Source organism: Monodelphis domestica, chromosome 4 (genome assembly GCF_027887165.1).
Source record: "Monodelphis domestica isolate mMonDom1 chromosome 4, mMonDom1.pri, whole genome shotgun sequence".
NCBI classification, from domain to species: domain Eukaryota; kingdom Metazoa; phylum Chordata; class Mammalia; order Didelphimorphia; family Didelphidae; genus Monodelphis; species Monodelphis domestica.
This window is the reverse complement of record NC_077230.1, coordinates 341,539,783-341,558,847: the sequence shown is the minus strand read 5'-3', so window position 1 is coordinate 341,558,847 and position 19,065 is coordinate 341,539,783. Positions and strand designations below refer to the sequence as shown.

Here is a 19,065-nt window from a genome sequence, read left to right as displayed (position 1 = left end):
ATAACCCAGTGGAATTGCTTGTCGGCTTTGGGAGAGGGGAGGAGAGAGTTGGGGAGGGGGGTTATGAATCATGTAACCATGGAAAAATATTCTAAACAAAAAATTTAAAAAGAAATAAATAAAAAGAAAGAGCTAGTGAGAATAGATTAAGCTAAAATAAATAAAAGAGACAAAATACCATGTTTAAAGAGGAAGAGAAACATACTAATTTAGTATAAATTAGAGACAAATGAAAGGAAATATCAGCTTAACTCATAATTTTAAATGTGAATGGATAAACAATCTATCAAAATGAAAAAGAGCAACATATTAGCTAAGAAAACAAAATCCCACAGTTTGTTGTGTACAAGAAACACTACAAAAAACAAAGACATACAAAGAACAAAAATGAGGTGTTAGAAATTTGTTTGCTACGGATCAGACAAAAAAAAAACCCCAAAGACTTGCAGTCATGTTATCAGACAAAGCAAAAGAAATAAACAACATATATATTTGGAAAAATCTTCAGTGGTCATGGCTGGACCATGCCAATACATAAAAAACAACAACAATAATAAAGTTAATTTGTAGTTTTAATATTATACCAGTCAAACTATCAAAAAGACACTTTCCAACACTTTATAACAGAATAACAAAAATCATTTGAAAAAATTAAAAATCTAGAATATCCTGAGAAATAATGAAAGAGGGATGAAGGAAGAATAATATTTCTAAAATAAAGCAGCAATTATCAAAATCATCTAGTATTGGTTAAAACAATTGACTGTTAGATCAATGGAACAGACTAGACAAGGGGGTATCAGCAACAATGGGACTCAACAATCTAGTGTTCAGTAGGCAGGAAATCACTATTTATTTAGGCAAGAGGTCCCTACTTGATAAGAGCTGCTGGAAAAACTGGGAGGCAATCTACCATAACATGCCTCATGCCATATTCCACAATACATTCTAAATGGATGCAGGACCTTATTATTAAAGATCATCCTATCAAAAATAGAAGAAAAGTGTAGCATATACCTCTCTCAGCTGTGGGCAGGAGATGTTTCCTTCATCAAAGATTAAAGGCAATTAGAAAATATTAAATAGATAACTTTGGTTACAGGAAACTGAAAAGCTTCTGAACAAATAACAGTGTACTTAAGATAAGAAGAAAGTAGTTAAATGGAAAAAAATACTTCTGTGTTCTCTGGTAAAGGTTAAATATCTATCCTATAGAAACCAAAATTAACATATATGTCATGTTCATGCACATACACAGACTATATGTTGAATATATGGCACACATGTGTGCGTATGTGTCTATTTGTGGTATATATTGCATGTATGATATAAATATGTGTGTATACATGTATGTATATATATAAATGTATATGTAAATAAAACATAAAGAAAGGGAGAAGTGAAGAGGTTTCAGGACAGAGCCCTCTGGGTCATCTATAATTAAGCAAGCCTGACCTGGATGAAGATGCAGCAAAGGAGACTGAGAAGGAACAGTCAGACCGGTAAGGAGGACACTCAAGAGAGAAATGTTCCCAAAAAACTAGAGCGAAGAGAGAATAAGGAGAAGAGAGAGACCAACAGTGTCAAAGACTGCAGCCAGCAGAGAAGGATGAGGATTGAGGAAAGCCTGATAGCCCTGGCAATCCGTTAGATCCTTAGTGATTTTAGAGAGAGCAATTTTGGTTGAATGAGGATGTCAGAAGCCAGACTGTAGAGAATTAAGAAGAGAATAAGAGGAAAGTAAGTAGAGGCATCTGTTACAGGCGAACCTTCTTAAAGAGGTTAGGCACAAAAGGGTAGAGGAGATATGGAAGGGAAGCTTCCTGGAGGGAAGGAGGGAGGGAACAAATAAGGGTTTTTTGAGGAATGGGGGATTCAGAGTTCCATTTGCAGGCAGCAGGGAAGCATCCAGTAGACAGCAAGATGAAGAGGAAAGCTCTTGGCCTGATATAAAGAGATTCTGTCTAAAGTTGTAGCAGCCACATGTATGGCTGCCAGTGTGACCTTGGATAGGTCTCAACTTCATTGAAGCTCTCAGTTTCCTCCTTTATAAAATGGGGCAATAATATCTGCACTAACCACCCCTATGGAGATGTTCTAGGAAGGCACTTTACTACAGCAATTTGAGCCTTTATACTACTGTTTTGGAATGATTTGCAAACAGTCTGGGCCAGGTGCCAGGATTAATCACGCTGAAATCTGAGGCTGCTGGAGGCCTAGGACCATTGGTACAGGTTGCCATCCATTCACAAGGTGAAGAGAGGACTCCCACACTGACAGTAATCAGCAGAACAGCCTGGGGCTTGATCCCACAGAGCTCTGTGATCCCCAGCCTCTAGCCTCCCCCGCCTTCCTCCTCCAGGAGGCAGCACATTAATAGCCTAATTCCTGAGAAAACACCTGCAAATGAATTGGATTAGATTCTGTGTTCAGAAATAGAAGAAATAGCCCCTGCAGCCTGCCTGCCTCTAATGGCATCTGGCCTGGGAGGTAGCTATAGCTTAATCAGAAGTCATCTGTTCCTAATACAGGGAAGAGCTGGACTGATGAGTAGTTTTTTTCTTCTCTGTCTCTGTCTCTCTTTGTCTCTATTTCTCTCTCTGTCTCTCTGTCTCTATCTATCTATCTATCTATCCATCTATCATCTATCTATCCACCTATCTATCCATCCATCCATCTATCTATCCATCTATCATCTATCTATCCATCCATCTATCCACCTATCTATCTATCCATCTATCATCTATCTTTCTATCCATCCATCTATCTATCTATCTATCTATCCACCTATCTATCTATCCATCCATCTATCCACCTATCTATCTATCCATCTATCATCTATCTGTCTATCCATCCATCTATCTATCCATCTATCTATCATCTATCTGTCTATCCATCCATCTATCTATCCATCTATCATCTATCTATCTATCTATCTATCTATCTATTTGTCTATCTATCCATCTATCATCTATCTATCCATCTATCTATCCACCTATCTATCTATCCATCTATCATCTATCTATCTATCCATCCATCTATCTATCCATCTATCTATCATCTATCTATCCATCTATCTATCTAATTATCTATTTATCTATCTATCCATCCATCCATTATCTATCTATCAATCTATCCATCCATTTACCTATCTATTCACCCATTTATCTATCTATCTATCTATCTATCTATCTATCTATCTCTTATCCCCTCTTCTGGAGCATCCCTTCCCTCATTTCTTTCCATCCTAAAGAAAGAGACAAGAGATTTCTAGTTAATGATCAAAATTTTAATTTTTCTCTCTCTCTTTCAGGCTGTGAATCTGAATTAAAGATCATAGCATCTTATCGTAGAGCCTGGGGAAGATGGAGAGTCAGAGCATCTCTGATTAATTTGTCAACCCCCCCTGGTTAATGATTTCAGAAGGGCCATATAATAGACATAACCCTGTGTTAATGTTTGGAAGGGAATGCAGTTAAATAAAGTACAGCGATATGGCTGCACTTTGTTATAAAGAAATAGGAAGATGTTTTCTCTGTTGGACATCATTGGTTGAATGAAGATTGGCCATGCATCTGGAGGCCTTTTAAAAGCTCTGGAAACAATTGAGTCAGGAGAATCTTGGGCAGTGTGCTCCCTGGCAGCAGAGAAGAGAACCAGCTATGGTTTCAAGAGAAAATTAGCCCTGGCTGTGAGGAGTAGAGCAGGTCCAAGCAGCCAAGATAAAGCAACCTGCCAAACAGAGATATTTCACCTCAGAATTGAGAACCATCAGAAAAGAAAGAACATCACGGCCCTGTAGAGCCAGAGGCATGAGATTCTTTGCTCACCTGTAAAAGCCCTATTGTGAGTCTCATTACCAGTGTATATTATGTATAATGGTAACTTCCAATTTATACTACATATTTGTGGGGGGAAATGCCCCAGATTTAGGGGGGATTTTTTGTGTGTGTCTACTGCATTTATCTTAGTAAATGCCTCTATTTTTGAGCTAATTATGTCCACTGACGTTATTAAAGGTAAAAACATTGACCATTGACTGAAGGCTCATTAATTTGGACTCACAGAGTATCTCTGAACCTAGGGTCAAATTCCTGGGTACTCCTATGGGTGTGAATTGTGGAGAAAAGAATCCAGAGGGGTCACTACATTAAAATTTCAGAATTGTATAATTTTAAAAGCATGGAAGAATTGCATATTGGAAAGGCAGTTCAGATGATCTCACCTAAACCCTCCCTCCTCTTGTGCAAAAAACTTCCACAGCATCTCTGCCCCAACTTCTGACCTCTCTAGGCAAGCTTTCTGCTGAGACAGCTCTGATTATTAAGAAACTTCTGCATTTTGAGCTGGTGTCTGACTCCCTGTAACATCAACCTCACCCTCCACCCCCAAGTTGTTCCAAGTTTGGTCTTTATGGCTACACAGTCAAATCAACTCCCTCTCCTTCCTAATTGATATTCTGTATTTCAAAATAATCATCATGTTGAAGTATATTCAACCTGCAATTTGAGTTATCTCTTTTCAACCTGGTTGAAATGGTTTAACAACAAATCATCCACACATCCATTCCCCTTAGTAATATGTGGTACCCATTAGTGAGTACCCATCAGTGCTATAATCTCAGGCAATGAAGGATCAAAGCTAATTCTAGGACTGGGTTCAGGGTTTAGTAGTAGAACAATGTATTTATTCATACACCAAGAGTTTAGTCTGTGGCTAGGATTAAGGATCAGCCTAGGGCAGGAGTTCTTAACCTTTTTTTGCAACATGGACTCCATCAGTCAAGTAAAACCTCTGAATCCCTTCTCAGAGTAAGATTTTTAAATGCATAAAATAAGCTACAGAAGATCATGAAGGAAACCAACTAGACTGGAATATAATTAACAAAAAAACTTTTTTGAAACAAAATTTCATGTACCTTGAGTTAAGAATCCTTTGTGTAGGATTAAGGTGCAGTTTGGGTCAAAGACAGATCACTATCTGGTTCTTGGACCAAGACAGGTTGGATCCAACATCAGAACTCAGTCAACATACTGGGGCTTAGTCGTTGATCAGAGATCAGCCAGGAACTGGAATAAATCCAGTGCCCCAGAAAGAGTCGACTCCTTTCAAGCAAATTACCTTTCCCATATCGGAGCCGGGTTCCCCCATCTATGAAGTGAAGCGATGACTGCAATCAGTATGATTCTATGATTCTGAATAGAGTTGGATCGGGATCTTCCCCTTAGTAGCTGCTTGCTATAAGCAAATACGCCATCAGAGAGTGGAGGAACCCTCTCACTTCCTGAGAGAAGACCTCAGTTTTATTCCAACAGTTCAAAGATCAAGAAGGCAAACAGTACATCCTCTATGAGGACTGCCCAGATTAAAGCTTAACAAAGGATGTCTTCTAGCTTCTCCGATCGACACCCTTAAATTCTGTCCACTCTTTAGAAAGTCCTCCAACTCTAGAAGGCCAGAACTGGAAGTATATATTAGTATATATTTTTAATATATATTTTGATGCATTTCATTTATGTCTTCATAACCACAGAGCCAACCACAGTAATAAAGAGTAATAAATGCTTGTTGAGGAATTAATAGTCAGTGGCACCCTGGAACATTAAAGACTGGGAACAATCTACAAACATCTAGACATAGAATCTCAGAGCTTTAAGTGTTCTAAGTGGCCTTTATAACTTCTGTTTTATGGACCTCCTCTGGCCTTTGGTGAAGCCTATAGATTCCTTCATGTTTCTATATGCATAAAAGAAAATAAAGAAGATTACAAAGAAAACCGATTATATTAAAATACAGTTTTGTACACATATATATATATAAATATATTTATATATATATACATGTATTTCTCCCTGAAACTCTTACTGTCTTAATAACAACTCTAATACAGAAGGGCAAGGGCTAGGCAAAGTGACTTGGCCAGGTTACACAACTAGGAAGTGAATGAGTCCAGATTTGAACCCAAGTCTTACTGACTCCAGGCCTGGCACTCTATCCACTGTGCCACCTACCTGTCCTTACCAAAATATATTTTTTAAAAAAATAACGCAAGCTCACAGATTCCTGTTTATGAAACCTTGATCTAAATTAGCCTTCTCATTTTCTGGAGGATGAAAATGAGACCCAGAGACAAGTGACTTGCCCAAAGTCACAGAACTGGTTATTAATTAGAACCCAGGTCTCTTGGCTTCCACTCTTTCCACTAGACCAAGCTGCCTTCCCTATTCTTGCCATATTTTGTTTTTGTTTTAAATCTTTGCCTTATCCGTTCTAAGACAGAAGAGAGGCAGGAGCCAGGCAATCGGAGTTAAGTGATTTTCCCGGTCATTTAATAGCTAGAAAGTGTCTGAGGTCCTATTTGAACCCAGGACCTGCTGTCTCTAGGCCTGGCTCTCTATCCACTGAGCCATCTAGCTGCCCCTGGGATGTCGTTACCATCTCTCTCCTTCCAGGTAGTGAGGGGTGCCATGGAAACACACACTTCCTGCCCATCACTAATACCTGGTGAGACCAGCCCGGCTTCTTCTCCAGCCTAACCCCAGCCCCAGTAAGTAATAACATTTTCTCCCTTTGGACCTCGTATAGCACTTATCGGTCGAATACACCTATCATGTAGTTTAGCATATTATACTAATATGTATGTGATATCCCCTATTAGAGCGTAAGCTTCCAGGAGGCCAGAGACTACTTGATCTAGAGATGATGGGTGCAGTGGAAAAGATGCTTCATTCAGAGTCAAAGGACCCAGGTTTGAATCTTGACTCTGCCACTTATTAACTATGAAGCCGTGGACCAATCCCATAACCTCTCTGGTCCTCAGTTTTCTTAATTGTAAAATGAGAGATTTGGAACAAATAATCTCTATGGTCTCTACCAGCTCTAGATCTATGACTTATACTTTGTATCCCCTCTAACACTTAGCCTAGAGCCCTACACGCCAGATTTATTTCACTGAATTCTCCAGAACCCTGAAAAAATTCCAGCTCACCCTGGCAATTTTTCAGAGAATCCCAGCAAGTTTAAAACAAACATGTTTAGAAAAAATACATCAGAGCCAGCTAGGCAGCACAGTGGATCTTAAAGTAGTAGGCCTGGAGTTGGAAGAACCTGGGTTCAAATCTGCCCTCAGACACTTTCTAGCTGTGTTGACCCTGGGCAAGTCACTTAACCCAGTTTGCCTAGCCTTTGTCCTTCTGTCTTAGAGTTGTTACTAAGACAGAAAGTAAGGAATTAAAGAAATGCAACAGGTGAGCTTCCTTCCCCTTATCAGGCTCTCTTCTTCTGAACAAAGAATGAGCAAGCCTCAGCTGTCCCCAGAGGAATGGTGACTAGGCATTTGTGGGCTCTATAACTCAGGACCTCATAATTTCTCCACAATATACGTGAGGTTCACAATGAGCTCCCTGAAATTTCAGCAGCGGCTGAGCTCTGAATTCACTGTTTCCAAAACTGAGCGAACAATCCAGGGTTCACTGAGCCATTTGATCCTCGTTGGAACTGCCAGAGAACTCAACGAAAAGGAATCTCCATAGGATATAATAGAGTCCAGACCCCTGCCACTAGGCAAGTGAATGATCAAATCACCTATTTCTAAGGTGGCCTCTTGGTGTGGTACAGAATCTTGGATTTGGAGTCAGAAGTCCTGGGCTTCAGATCCCATAAGAACTGCTTACGAACCATGTGGGATTGGGCAAGTCCCGTAAACTCTCTAAAACCTCAGTTTGCTCTTCTTTAAAATGGGAATAATAATATTTACATGCTCTCAGGGTAGTTGTAAGAACAGTTCTTGATAACTTCAAGGCTTTAGAAAACTTAAACTTATTATTATTTACATATTTAGTATTAATAGTAATAAACATATGTTAAAACTATAATCTTAACTTCTTAAGAACAATAGGTATGTATTGCTAGTTCTCCAAAATAAACTATGAGGTCAAAAACTGCCCTATTCCTCTGTTTGTCTTCTGCACCAAGGCAAGTTATAGATCTTCAGGAAATGGTACCTGAAGGGAGAGAGAGATTCTGGGAAGAAGCTGACACATTCAAAGCATCAGCCTTCAATATGTAACTTTAAAATCCATCCACCCATTCGTACACTCACACAAAGCCAGTCACTGTCCTCATACTTTTCATTCCATCTTCTAGAAATTTGTCCTATCAATCATTCTCTCTCACCTGCCTCCTTCCTGTCCCTCCCTCCTTCTGTCTCCCTTTTCTCTCCCTCCCTTTCCACTCTCCAGTTTCTCCCGACTTCCTTTCCCAGACCTACAAATATGTGAATTGTCTCACTGTCATGAAAACAAACCTTCATTTCACCTTGTCATATCATGCTTTTTCACCTTTTCAAAGACAAACTGCTAGGCGAGGAAAACCCATCTATCTTTGCCGTCTCTGCTTCTTCATTCCCACTCATTTCTGACCCCATTTTTTAGTTCTGTTAGTTTAGTTTTAGTTTTTTAGTTTAGTTTTAGTTCTGGCCGAACTAAAACTGCTCTCTTCAATGTAATGAAGACTCTGAACTGCTAAATCCAATGGACATTTCCCCATTTGAATTTCTTTTGACATCACAGCAGTGGTTGAAACTTAACTATCCCCTGTTCCTGGCTACTCTTCTTCCTTGGTTTCTATGACATCTCTTACCTCACTGGCTGCTCATTCATGGCTTCCTTTACTCAGTTGACTCCATCTTTTGCTTCCTAAGCATGGGCATTCCCCAAGGTTCTGTCCTGGGGACCTCTTCTCTCAACACTCTCTTCTCATTCAGCAAGCAAGCATTTATTTACTGTTTTGGTGAATTCATCAGTTCACATGGATTCGGTAATTATCATGTGTGTGTTTGTGTGTTTGTGAGAGAGATGGAAGGAAAAGGGAAGGAAGGAAATAAGCATTTTGTAAGCACATATTATGTGCCTTGCATCATGCTAAGCATTTTACAAATATTATCTCAGTTGATCCTCATGATAATCCCTGGAGATAAATGTTATTCTTTGAAAGTGTCCTAGTCAAGGACACTGAAGCAAACAGGTTAAATAATGTGCCCAGGAAGTGACTCTAGGATAAAGTACAAATATCGGGCACTCAAAGCTCTCTTTTATCTGAATCCAGCTAAACCTGATGGATTTTGGTCATATTTTCCCTTCACACTAACTAAGTACCAGTGGAGTTAGCAACTGTTTGCTAACTGTTGTCCAAGCTGAGCATTGCTTCTCCTCTCTCTCTGTCTTTGTTAAGGCTGTTCCAAATGATGGAAATTTACTCCTCCACACTTCTCCATCTTAGAATGCGATGACTGAGTCAATCAATCAAGCAAACTCATCCCACTTAAAATAAGGGATGAGATGCTCAATCAATCAATCTCAATCACAGCTAAGTGTGAATAGTCTCTGAAAGGCATTAGATGAAATGAAATGATTCCAGACAGGAAGTCTGTTCCAATTAACTGAGGAGTTCCATCATACTGTTTGGGTCCTGCAAAAAACATCATCAAACTGGAATAGGAGAGTTGCAGTAAGTGACAAGGCAGGAGAGAGTGCTCCAGAAAGCCTTTGAGGAGGGACCCCCTAGAGGTGGGTATGGGAAAGCAGAGGCTTTGGCTTCCATATTAGCCTAGCTCTCTTCCCTTGGCTTAGGTCTTCCACTCTACCCACTCTAAATGAAGGAAGACGGTACAAGCTTCAGTGTCCAGAGGATCCTGGACTTCCCATCCTCTCATCAATAGCCTAGTGGCAGCCCTGAATCATCTTTCAGACGGTACTGGGAGCCAAGGACAGACTCGATATAAATTCATAGTTCCACAAGGAAGCCAGCAAATAAGCCACATCATACCTAAATTCAATGCTATACTGGTAAATGCTAACAAACAACTCTCTGAGGAAAAAAATAAAAATCAATCCCTATTGTTAACATTTTCTCCAACACGTTCTGAAGTCTAGACAATTAACAAAATACTAATCCAAGCCCTGCTCTGTAATGTTTGCTGATTTCTGAGGTGTAACATTTCATACTCAAAATTTAACAAGTGGCTTTTGTGAGCTGGTTCAATCTGGCTCCAGCACACCCTTTAGGTTAAGGTGAATTTCTAGAGCACCCACATTTGAAAGAAAAGACTTACCAGCTACCAGGAGCTAGGAATGACCTTTTGGCCAGAGTACCCTCCAAGTTTTAATACACTTTCTCTTGGGCTCTATGTAGTTGGGAGAAAGTGTGTCAAACTTTTGTGAAGGGATATTTTGTACCAATTTTCTTACTGTTCCAACCTTTAAAAATACTCCTTTCTAAAAGCTACTTAAGATTAATTGGTTCTGAACTGATTATCTTGGGTAGTGATGGGGAGCACCTTCATGGGGGCTCAAGAAAATAGCATTAGAAACCATAACAAAGTTCATTTGGAAGAACAAAAGATCAAGGATATCCAGGGAAATAATGAAAAAAAAAAACACATACGATGGGGGCCTTGCAGTCCCTGACCTAAAACTATATTACAAAGCAGCAGTCATCAAAACAATTTGGTACTGGCTAAGAAACAGAAAGGAAGATCAGTGGAATAGACTGGGGGAAAGCGACCTCAGCAAGACAGTATACGATAAACCCAAAGATCCCAGCTTTTGGGACAAAAATCCACTATTCGATAAAAACTGCTGGGAAAATTGGAAGACAGTGTGGGAGAGACTAGGAATAGATCAACACCTCACACCCTACACCAAGATAAATTCAAAATGGGTGAGTGACTTAAACATAAAGAAGGAAACCATAAGTAAATTGGGTAAACACAGAATAGTATACATGTCAGACCTTTGGGAGGGGAAAGGCTTTAAAACCAAGCAAGATATAGAAAGAATCACAAAATGTAAAATAAATAATTTTGACTACATCAAACTAAAAAGCTTTTGTACAAACAAAACCAATATAACTAAAATCAGAAGGGAAACAACAAATTGGGAAAAAATCTTCATAGAAACCTCTGACAAAGGTTTAATTACTCATATTTATAATGAGCTAAATCAATTGTACAAAAAATCAAGCCATTCTCCAATTGATAAATGGGCAAGGGACATGGATAGGCAGTTCTCAGATAAAGAAATCAAAACTATTAACAAGTACATGAAGAAGTGCTCTACATCTCTTATAATCAGAGAGATGCAAATCAAAACAACTCTGAGGTATCACCTCACACCTAGCAGATTGGCTAACATAACAGCAAAGGAAAGTAATGAATGCTGGAGGGGATGTGGCAAAGTAGGGACATTAATTCATTGCTGGTGGAGTTGTGAATTGATCCAACCATTCTGGAGGGCAATTTGGAACTATGCCCAAAGGGCGACAAAAGAATATCTACCCTTTGACCCAGCCATAGCACTGCTGGGTCTGTACCCCAAAGAGATAATGGACAAAAAGACTTGTACAAAAATATTCATAGCTGCGCTCTTTGTGGTGGCCCAAAACTGGAAAACGAGGGGATGCCCATCAATTGGGGAATGGCTGAACAAACTGTGGTATATGTTGGTGATGGAGTACTATTGTGCTAAAAGGAATAATAAAGTGGAGAAGTTCCATGGAGACTGGAACAACCTCCAGGAAGTGATGCAGAGCGAGAGGAGCAGAACCAGGAGAACATTGTACACAGAGACTAATACACTGTGGTATAATCGAACGTAATGGACTTCTCCATTAGTGGCGGTGTAATGTCCCTGAACAACTTGCAGGGATCCAGGAGAAAAAAACACCATTCATAAGCAAAGGATAAACTATGGGAGTGGAAACACCGAGGAAAAGCAACTGCCTGAATACAGAGGTTGAGGGGACATGACAGAGGACAGACTCTAAATGAACACTCTAGTGCAAATACTATCAACAAAGCAATGGGTTCAAATCAAGAAAACATCTAATGCCCAGTGGACTTACGCGTCGGCTATGGGGGGTGGGGGGGAGGAAAAGAAAATGATCTTTAACGAATAATGCTTGGAAATGATCAAATAAAATATATTTAAAAAAAAGAAGAAGTAAAAAAAAAAGAAAATAGCATTAGAAGATGACTCCCAATTCCTCAGAGGTACCCCTCGATCCCTGAGAGGGAGGTGTAGCCTTGCTTGAAAATCTGAGACTCATATATAAAAGGAGGTGAAAAATACTATCCACAGTCAAAGAAGGAACTGTTGGAGTCTGAGTGCAATTCAAAGCATGTGATCTTGTGTGATATGTCTTCTGTCACGACATAAGCAATATGCAAATATGTATTGCATGAAAGCATTGGTATAACATATATCAGCTTATTCACTGTCTCTGAGAGGAAGGAAGGGAGAAAATCTGAATCTTAAAATGTCATAAAATAATTATCAAAAATTATTTCTACATGTAACTGGAAAAAATAATTAATAGCAAATGTGAGAAAAGATGTTTCAAAGCTTAAATGAGATAAACTATCTCCCCTTCAAGGCTCAGTTCAGGAGCAATTTCCTTCTAAAATGCCACTTCCTTGAAGGGAGAGAACATTTCATTTTTATCTTTGTATCCTCAGTACCTTGTATAATGTCTCCAAAATATTAGGAATTACCATCATCCTCTTCATTCTCCTCATTACCCTCCCACCAGAACCTCAGCTCCTGGGATACTGATCTCTGATCCATGAGCTCACTGAGAATCAGGCCCCCAGATTGCTTCCTCATCATTTCTGAACTATGTGTACCTTCCTTCCCCCTTCTCTAGCTCCTTTTTTATATATTATCTTCTTCCTCCATTAGAATGGAGAATAGAAGCTTCTTGAAGGCAAGGACTATCTTGATTGCTCATATTTCTTTCCTCAGTACATAGAGACCACTTGAAACATGCTTTATCATTCATTTGTTCATTCATGGAACAGTCTATCTCTTGGCTCTGGGCATCTACTCTGACAGTCCCCAATGCCTAGAATGTTCTTCCTCTTCTGCTCAGACTACTGACCTTCCTGGCTTCTTTGAAGTTTCAAATAAAATCATATCTTGTACAGGACACCTTCTCTAACTTCTCTTAGTTCCAGTGCCTTCCTTCTGTTAATTATCTCCTATTTATCCTCTATATGACTTGCTTTGTATATTTTTGTTTGCTCATTAGACTGTAAGCTCCTCGAGGGTAGGTACTGTTCTTTTGCATATTTTTTTTGCATCGTCAGTGCTTAGCACATAGTAGGTGCTTAATAAATGCTTATAGATTGATCATACATGGAGAGCTCCACTGCCTCTGGGTGCAACTCATGCCATTTTGGAATAGCTCTAATTATTAGGAAGTTGTTGAGTTTTTTTTTCTTTGAGAAAAAGCCAAAATCTACCTCTCTGTAATTTCCACATATTACTTCTAATTTGACCCTCAGAGTCAAGTAGAACAAGTCTAATTCTTATTCCATAAGACAGACTTGCAAGTTCTTGAAGTCAGTAATATTGTGTCCTCACCCCATGACCCCAAATCCCCAGCCAGATCTTCCTTTCTCTAGAGTAAGTAGCCTGTTTCTTTCCACTGATTCTCAGATAGCCTGGGGTAGGAATAATGATTTCTAACATTTCTTTTTAGCTTTAGAGCCCATGAGTCCTATGAAACCAGAAAAGGCTTTGTCTTCTGTAAATCCTTTTGTAAACCATTTTGTAAACTCCAGAAGGCATCCTATGTGTAGGCCACTGTTGTTATTATCCCAGTGAATCCTCAATGATGGCAGGGTTTTCCCCAGAGGCATCTTTCTCCTCCTGCTCTTCTCTGCTCAGGGAGGAGAGAAGAGCCAGGAAAGGGTTGATCTCATCCACAACTGTGACACTCCCTTAGCTGTTTTTAGGGAACTCCTCTAAGTGGAAAGATGCCCAGTTGAGAAAACTTTGTACTGACCTAGCAACAGCAGATGCTATGAGCAAAGCAGTCAGTTGGAGCTGGCTCTGGAAGGTCTTTGAGATACTTCTCTCCTCCATCTGCATCAGATTCTGAGATTCCTTTAAAAGGGAACAAAGGGGGAGGTAGATTGAGAGCCAAGTCTAGAGATGGGAGGTCCTGGGTTCAAATAAGACCTCAGACACTTCCTAGCTGGGTGACCCTGGGCAAGTCACTTAACCTCCATTGCCTAGTCCTTACTGCTCTCCTATCTTGGAATTGATACAGTGTTGATTCTAAGAAAGAAGGTAAGGGTTTATTATTTTTAAGGAACAGAAATATCTATTTTCTAATGATAGATGAGAGCAAACTAATGCAAATGTCTTATAAGAAAAAATGGGATCTACTAAGAATCAGGAAACTTCAGTTCTGCTCCTGGCTATGTCACAAACCAGCCATGTGGCCTTCAGTAAGCCTCTTTCTTCTCTGAGCTATCTATAAGATAAAAAGATTAGACTAGATCACTTGTTCTCTAACTTTTTAGTTTACACCCTGAAAAACTGAGGATTTCCCCCTCAAAAAGCTTTGGTTTATGTGGATTACATTTATGAACATTTACTGTATCCAAAATTTAAATTTTTCTAATTATGAAACTAATTTTGACCTCCAGGACTCACTGACCCTTGACTCAGGACTCAGGACCACCAGGCCCTTGGACCACACTTTGAGAAGCATGGCACTTGATGACCTCTGAGGTTCCTTTCAGCTCTAAACTTCCATAGACTGAGGTCTCCAGGCTCTGATATTTTCTGTTCTGTGTTCTAAAATCTCTTGCAGTTTTGACATTCCTCGGATCTATGATTTTCCCCTGGGAATGGAGCGCAGACACCAAGATTTCACACTGATATGTCATCTTGGAGTCTTTGCTGAGAACAGTTTGATGAGGGAGGCAAGAGAGGCCAAGAATGGTCCTCAGGGCTCACCAGGCAGAGGAAGCTGGAGGCCTTGAAGACAAAATTGGCTGATTTCCTCATTTTTGCAGGGCTGGCCAAGCCTGGTTCTCCCCACCTTTAACCGACCTTGGGCCTTGGAGTTTCAAGGGCTGAATGTGTTGAGAGCTGAAGCTCAGAGCCCCAAGTATGTAACTGGAAAGAGGCCTGTTCCCCAGGCACTAGTAGAACAGAATCTGCTGGCTATGAAAACAGCCACATAGACACACAGAGTCATGACAAACTCCCCAGACTCTACCTCATCTATCAAAACATTGCAATGGAAGAGGCCCTGCACATATTACAGAAAAGTAGAGGGGGAGCATAAGAGGGGAGAGACAGAGAGAGGCCAAAAAGGAGGGACATAGGAAACAGACAGAGAGTACAGGCACAAAAATAGAGAGGAACCCATTCTCCCAGAGACCCAGAGAGGGAAGAGAGACAGAAACAAACAAGAGCACCCAGAGAAGTAGAGACAAAGAGAAAGAATTAGAAAAAGCAGGAGGGCACAGACAGAGACGGAAAGAGGGAGAAGAAGGTAGGAAAAGTCCGTCAGAGGCAGAAAAGAGAAACAGAGATGAAAAAAAAGAAGAGAGAGACTAGGAAAAGATGATGAGAGAAACTTAATGCCGCAGACCAGTTCTTAAACTTTAATGTGGTCTGGGAAAGGGTATAAACCCCTTTTCAACATCATTTTTAAAAAATTTAGAATGGCATGAAATGCTAAATTTCTATTGGAGGTTCGTGAAAATAATGATGTGGCTTTTTTTTTCCCATCCAAATTCACAGACCCTCTGAAATCTACCATGGATCCCAGGGGAGGAGGAGGGGGCTCAATCTATGGACCCCCAGAGAGAGGAACATGAAAATTATAGGGAAACCTATTCCAACATGTTTTGTCAGGAATCCCTTGGTACCCCACTCTCTTTTAGGGCTAGCTTGTCATTTTACCCCCTTGGACCTCAGTTTTCCCAGCTTATAAAAGTCTCTAAGTTCCCTTTCTGTGCTAACATTTTAGAACTCTAAACTTGGGCCCTTGACTATCCCACCCAATGTGAAGTCACCCACTTTGACCTAGTAGCAAAACACTTTGCTATGGTATCTGTCCCCTTTGTAGTTCCTGTGGTTCCCTGGCCCTCAGCCCATTCTGGCCACCACTGAACCATTATTCTTTCCAGTGACTGTTTTCATCACCCAGTACCTCTGACCAAAGACCTGCAGTGCTTCTTAATTGAATTGAAATAAGTCCAAATAGCTTCATCTGCCTAATTCCATCAGTGACTTAACTATGTGCCCTTGGGCAAACTTTCCCTCTCCTGGCCTCAGTCTATTCTTGAGTTAGATGAGGGGTTTGAACAAAGTGATCTCCCAGGCTTCTTCTAGTTCTAATATTCTACATTCTAGAATTCTGTCATTCAAGACCTTTCTGTAGGCTAACATTCTATGTTCTTTTTTCTAGGGTCTCTTCTAAGCAGTTCACTAAAACCCATAGATCTTTTTTTTGTTTTTTTTTTTCATCTAGGAATGCCTTCCTCATCCTGTCAGTTCATTTTGAATTTTATGTCTTAAGATCTCTTCCAAATAACATTCTATTATCTATCTCGTTATCTAATATCTAAAGGCCTCATCTATATCCCATGATCCTGAGAGGTAGCATCATGGAAGGATCACAGGACTTGGAATCAAGAGACATGCTTTCTTGTCATGGTTCTAATACTTATTAGCTGTTTGACTTTGGGAAAGTCATACCTCTATAACCCTAAGTTCTGTCATCTGTAAAAAGGGAATGATAATCCTAGTACTACCTTACAGGGTTGTTGTAAGAAAAGTGCTTTGTAACCCTTACTGTCCACTTAGAAAAGGGGGCTGTCATCATTAATCTATGTATTTTGCTTACAATTAAAGTAGGCTAACACTAGGTGGTGTTAATGTCTCCATGGGATATTGAGGAGAAGGTCTCTACAGCCTTCAAGATCTCTACCTTGATACTGAGGAGATATAAAATGAGATATGAAGGAGGAGATGGTTCCTACAGACTTAGAGAATTAAGGATAGTTATTAGAAATTTCTCACAGTTCAGGTACAGAATTTTGGAGGACTTTAGAGTTTGTTAGGAAAGAAATAAATGTTTGCTTTCTCAAGCCCATCCCTCTTCAGCCCTCACCATTACTTATTGAGCTACCATGTGGGGAGATCATATTAAATGCTTTAGGGAAAAACTCAGAGGCAAGAGGAAAGATTGTCCTTGCCTTTCAGAGGCCCCCTTTTGGGCCAAAGTCCAGAGTCTCCCCTGAGATTCTAGTCCTAATTCAGCAATTCTCTCTCTTTCTCCTCAATTCTTCCCCATCCCATAACCACTTAGAGCTAGGCTTTTCCTGTTTCCCAAGGTGACTGCTACTTTATCTAGAAGACTTCTGGTACTCTTGTACTAATGAAAGAAGACTCCTCAGAGTTGTTCTCAGTTCCCAGGCCTCCTATCCCAATAAGAACCTCTTTGGAGAGACAATGAATACTTCCTCCTCCTCCTCTTCCTCTTCCTCCTCCTCCTCCTCCTCACTTCTTCTTCTTCTTCTTCTTCTTCTTCTTCTTCTTCTTCTTCTTCTTCTTCTTCTTCTTCTTCTTCTTCTTCTTCTTCTTCTTCTTCTTCTTCTTCTTCTTCTTCTTCTTCTTCTTCTTCTTCTTCTTCTTCTTCTTCTTCTTCTTCTTCTTCTTCTTCTTCTCCTCCTCCTCCTCCTCCTCCTCCTTCTTCTCCTTCTCCTTCTCCTTCTCCTTCTCCTTCTCCTTCTCCTTCTCCTTCTCCTTCTCCTTCTCCTTCTCCTTCTCCTTCTCCTTCTCCTTCTCCTTCTCCTTCTCCTTCTCCTCCTTCTCCTTCTCCTTCTCCTCCTCCCCCTTCTCCTTCCTTCTTCTATTCTATAAAGTAGATCTGTGTCTTATTGATTTGGGCGATCCCTCCAATGAAGCAGCTCATAACACATCCATGCCTGCCTATCTCGTGCAATTCTTCTTGTCCATGGCCTCCATAAAATTTGCTACAGGAGTCCACCCAATGTTCTGAGAGTCTCTCTCTCTCCCTCTCCCTCTCCCTCCTAACTTTCCCCTCCCCTCAAAATTACAAGGGTACCAGTGTAGCACCTTGGCTGAGCACTATCATTTTTCATTCTTGTCACATGATCAACCCCTCTTTTCCTCCTGACATATAATTTCTTTAAGCTTGTTCTTTTGAGTTCCTCTTTGGTTCTATGTTACAGCTTGTCACTTCCACCATGCACCTCTCCTCTGCCCTCTATGTGATGATATTCATCTTCAGTTCATCAGAGGTAGTGGGGTTCATTGCTGTATAGCAACACTGGTAAAATGTTGCTTTGGCTTTTCTGGGAAACTTAAGGTCACTAAAAGAGTTTTGCGATTTCTTGAAAGCAATTCTCCTTTTCAGTTCTAGCTCATTGTTCATCTATACCATCTATACTATTCATCATGGGTTACAGATTTTTTGACAAGATAGATAAGGTGTCCATCCAAACACATGTTGAAACCTGGGCAATGGTCATTCTTCATCCACTTGGTCTTTCTTGTGTGGATGGTCTACCAAACTCCCTTAAATGATTATAGATACCTTCCAGGAAGCTCTGCAATGTCCTAGGGCTTGGTGTAATCAATACAAAATCCCCTACAAACAGGAGCATCTGGGGAAATCTCATATCCACTGGAAATTCCCATTTAACCTAAACTCTACACTGGATCTCCTCTGTCACAGTGGTAAATAATTTTGTCCAGCAGACCATCTTCCTGATTTGTGGGTCTATTGATGTTTATTATCAGAAAGTCATCCAACAGAGTTATTTCTATTATCTCATCTTCCAAAATGTTTTGAATGATCTTGCTACATGGACAGGAGACACCTTATTACCTTTTTACTTAATCTATTTGCCTCAGTTTCCTCAACTATAAAATGGGGATACTAATAGTACCTATTTCCTAGGGATTTGTTGTGAGGATAAAATTAGATAATATTAATAAAGCATTTAGCACTTAACCAGGCACATAGTAGGTACTATATAAATGTTAGTTTTCATTTTCATTATCCTTTCCCTTTATTCCCATTCCTTGGCATTGCTATTCTGTAGCTTATTTTATAATCATGAATTTACTCCCTCATAATGCTTCTCCAGCTCAGGGAGAGAGGAGATAGTGGAAAAAAAGGAAAATGTGAAAGTATGAAAAGAAGATGACAGAACATCTCTGAGTCTGAAGG

The 19,065-nt window shown here is 40.0% G+C and overlaps 1 protein-coding gene across 3 annotated transcripts in view; it reads right to left on the bottom strand.

The window, feature by feature from the left end:
• The window catches only part of GUCY2F (guanylate cyclase 2F, retinal), a 147,341-nt gene extending 131,162 nt beyond the window's left edge, over nt 1-16,179 (bottom strand). Inside the window, exons 1-3 of one of the 3 annotated variants that reach the window (XM_056794944.1) lie at nt 14,808-16,179; nt 14,506-14,692; nt 13,846-13,946 (exon numbers count right to left, since the gene is read on the bottom strand). The gene's annotated coding sequence lies outside the window, so the exon portion shown is untranslated. The remainder of the gene's footprint in view (nt 1-13,845; nt 13,947-14,505; nt 14,693-14,807) is intronic. The other 2 variants (XM_056794945.1, XM_056794943.1) reach the window with 2 other exon arrangements.
• Between the last annotated feature and the right edge of the window lie 2,886 nt (nt 16,180-19,065).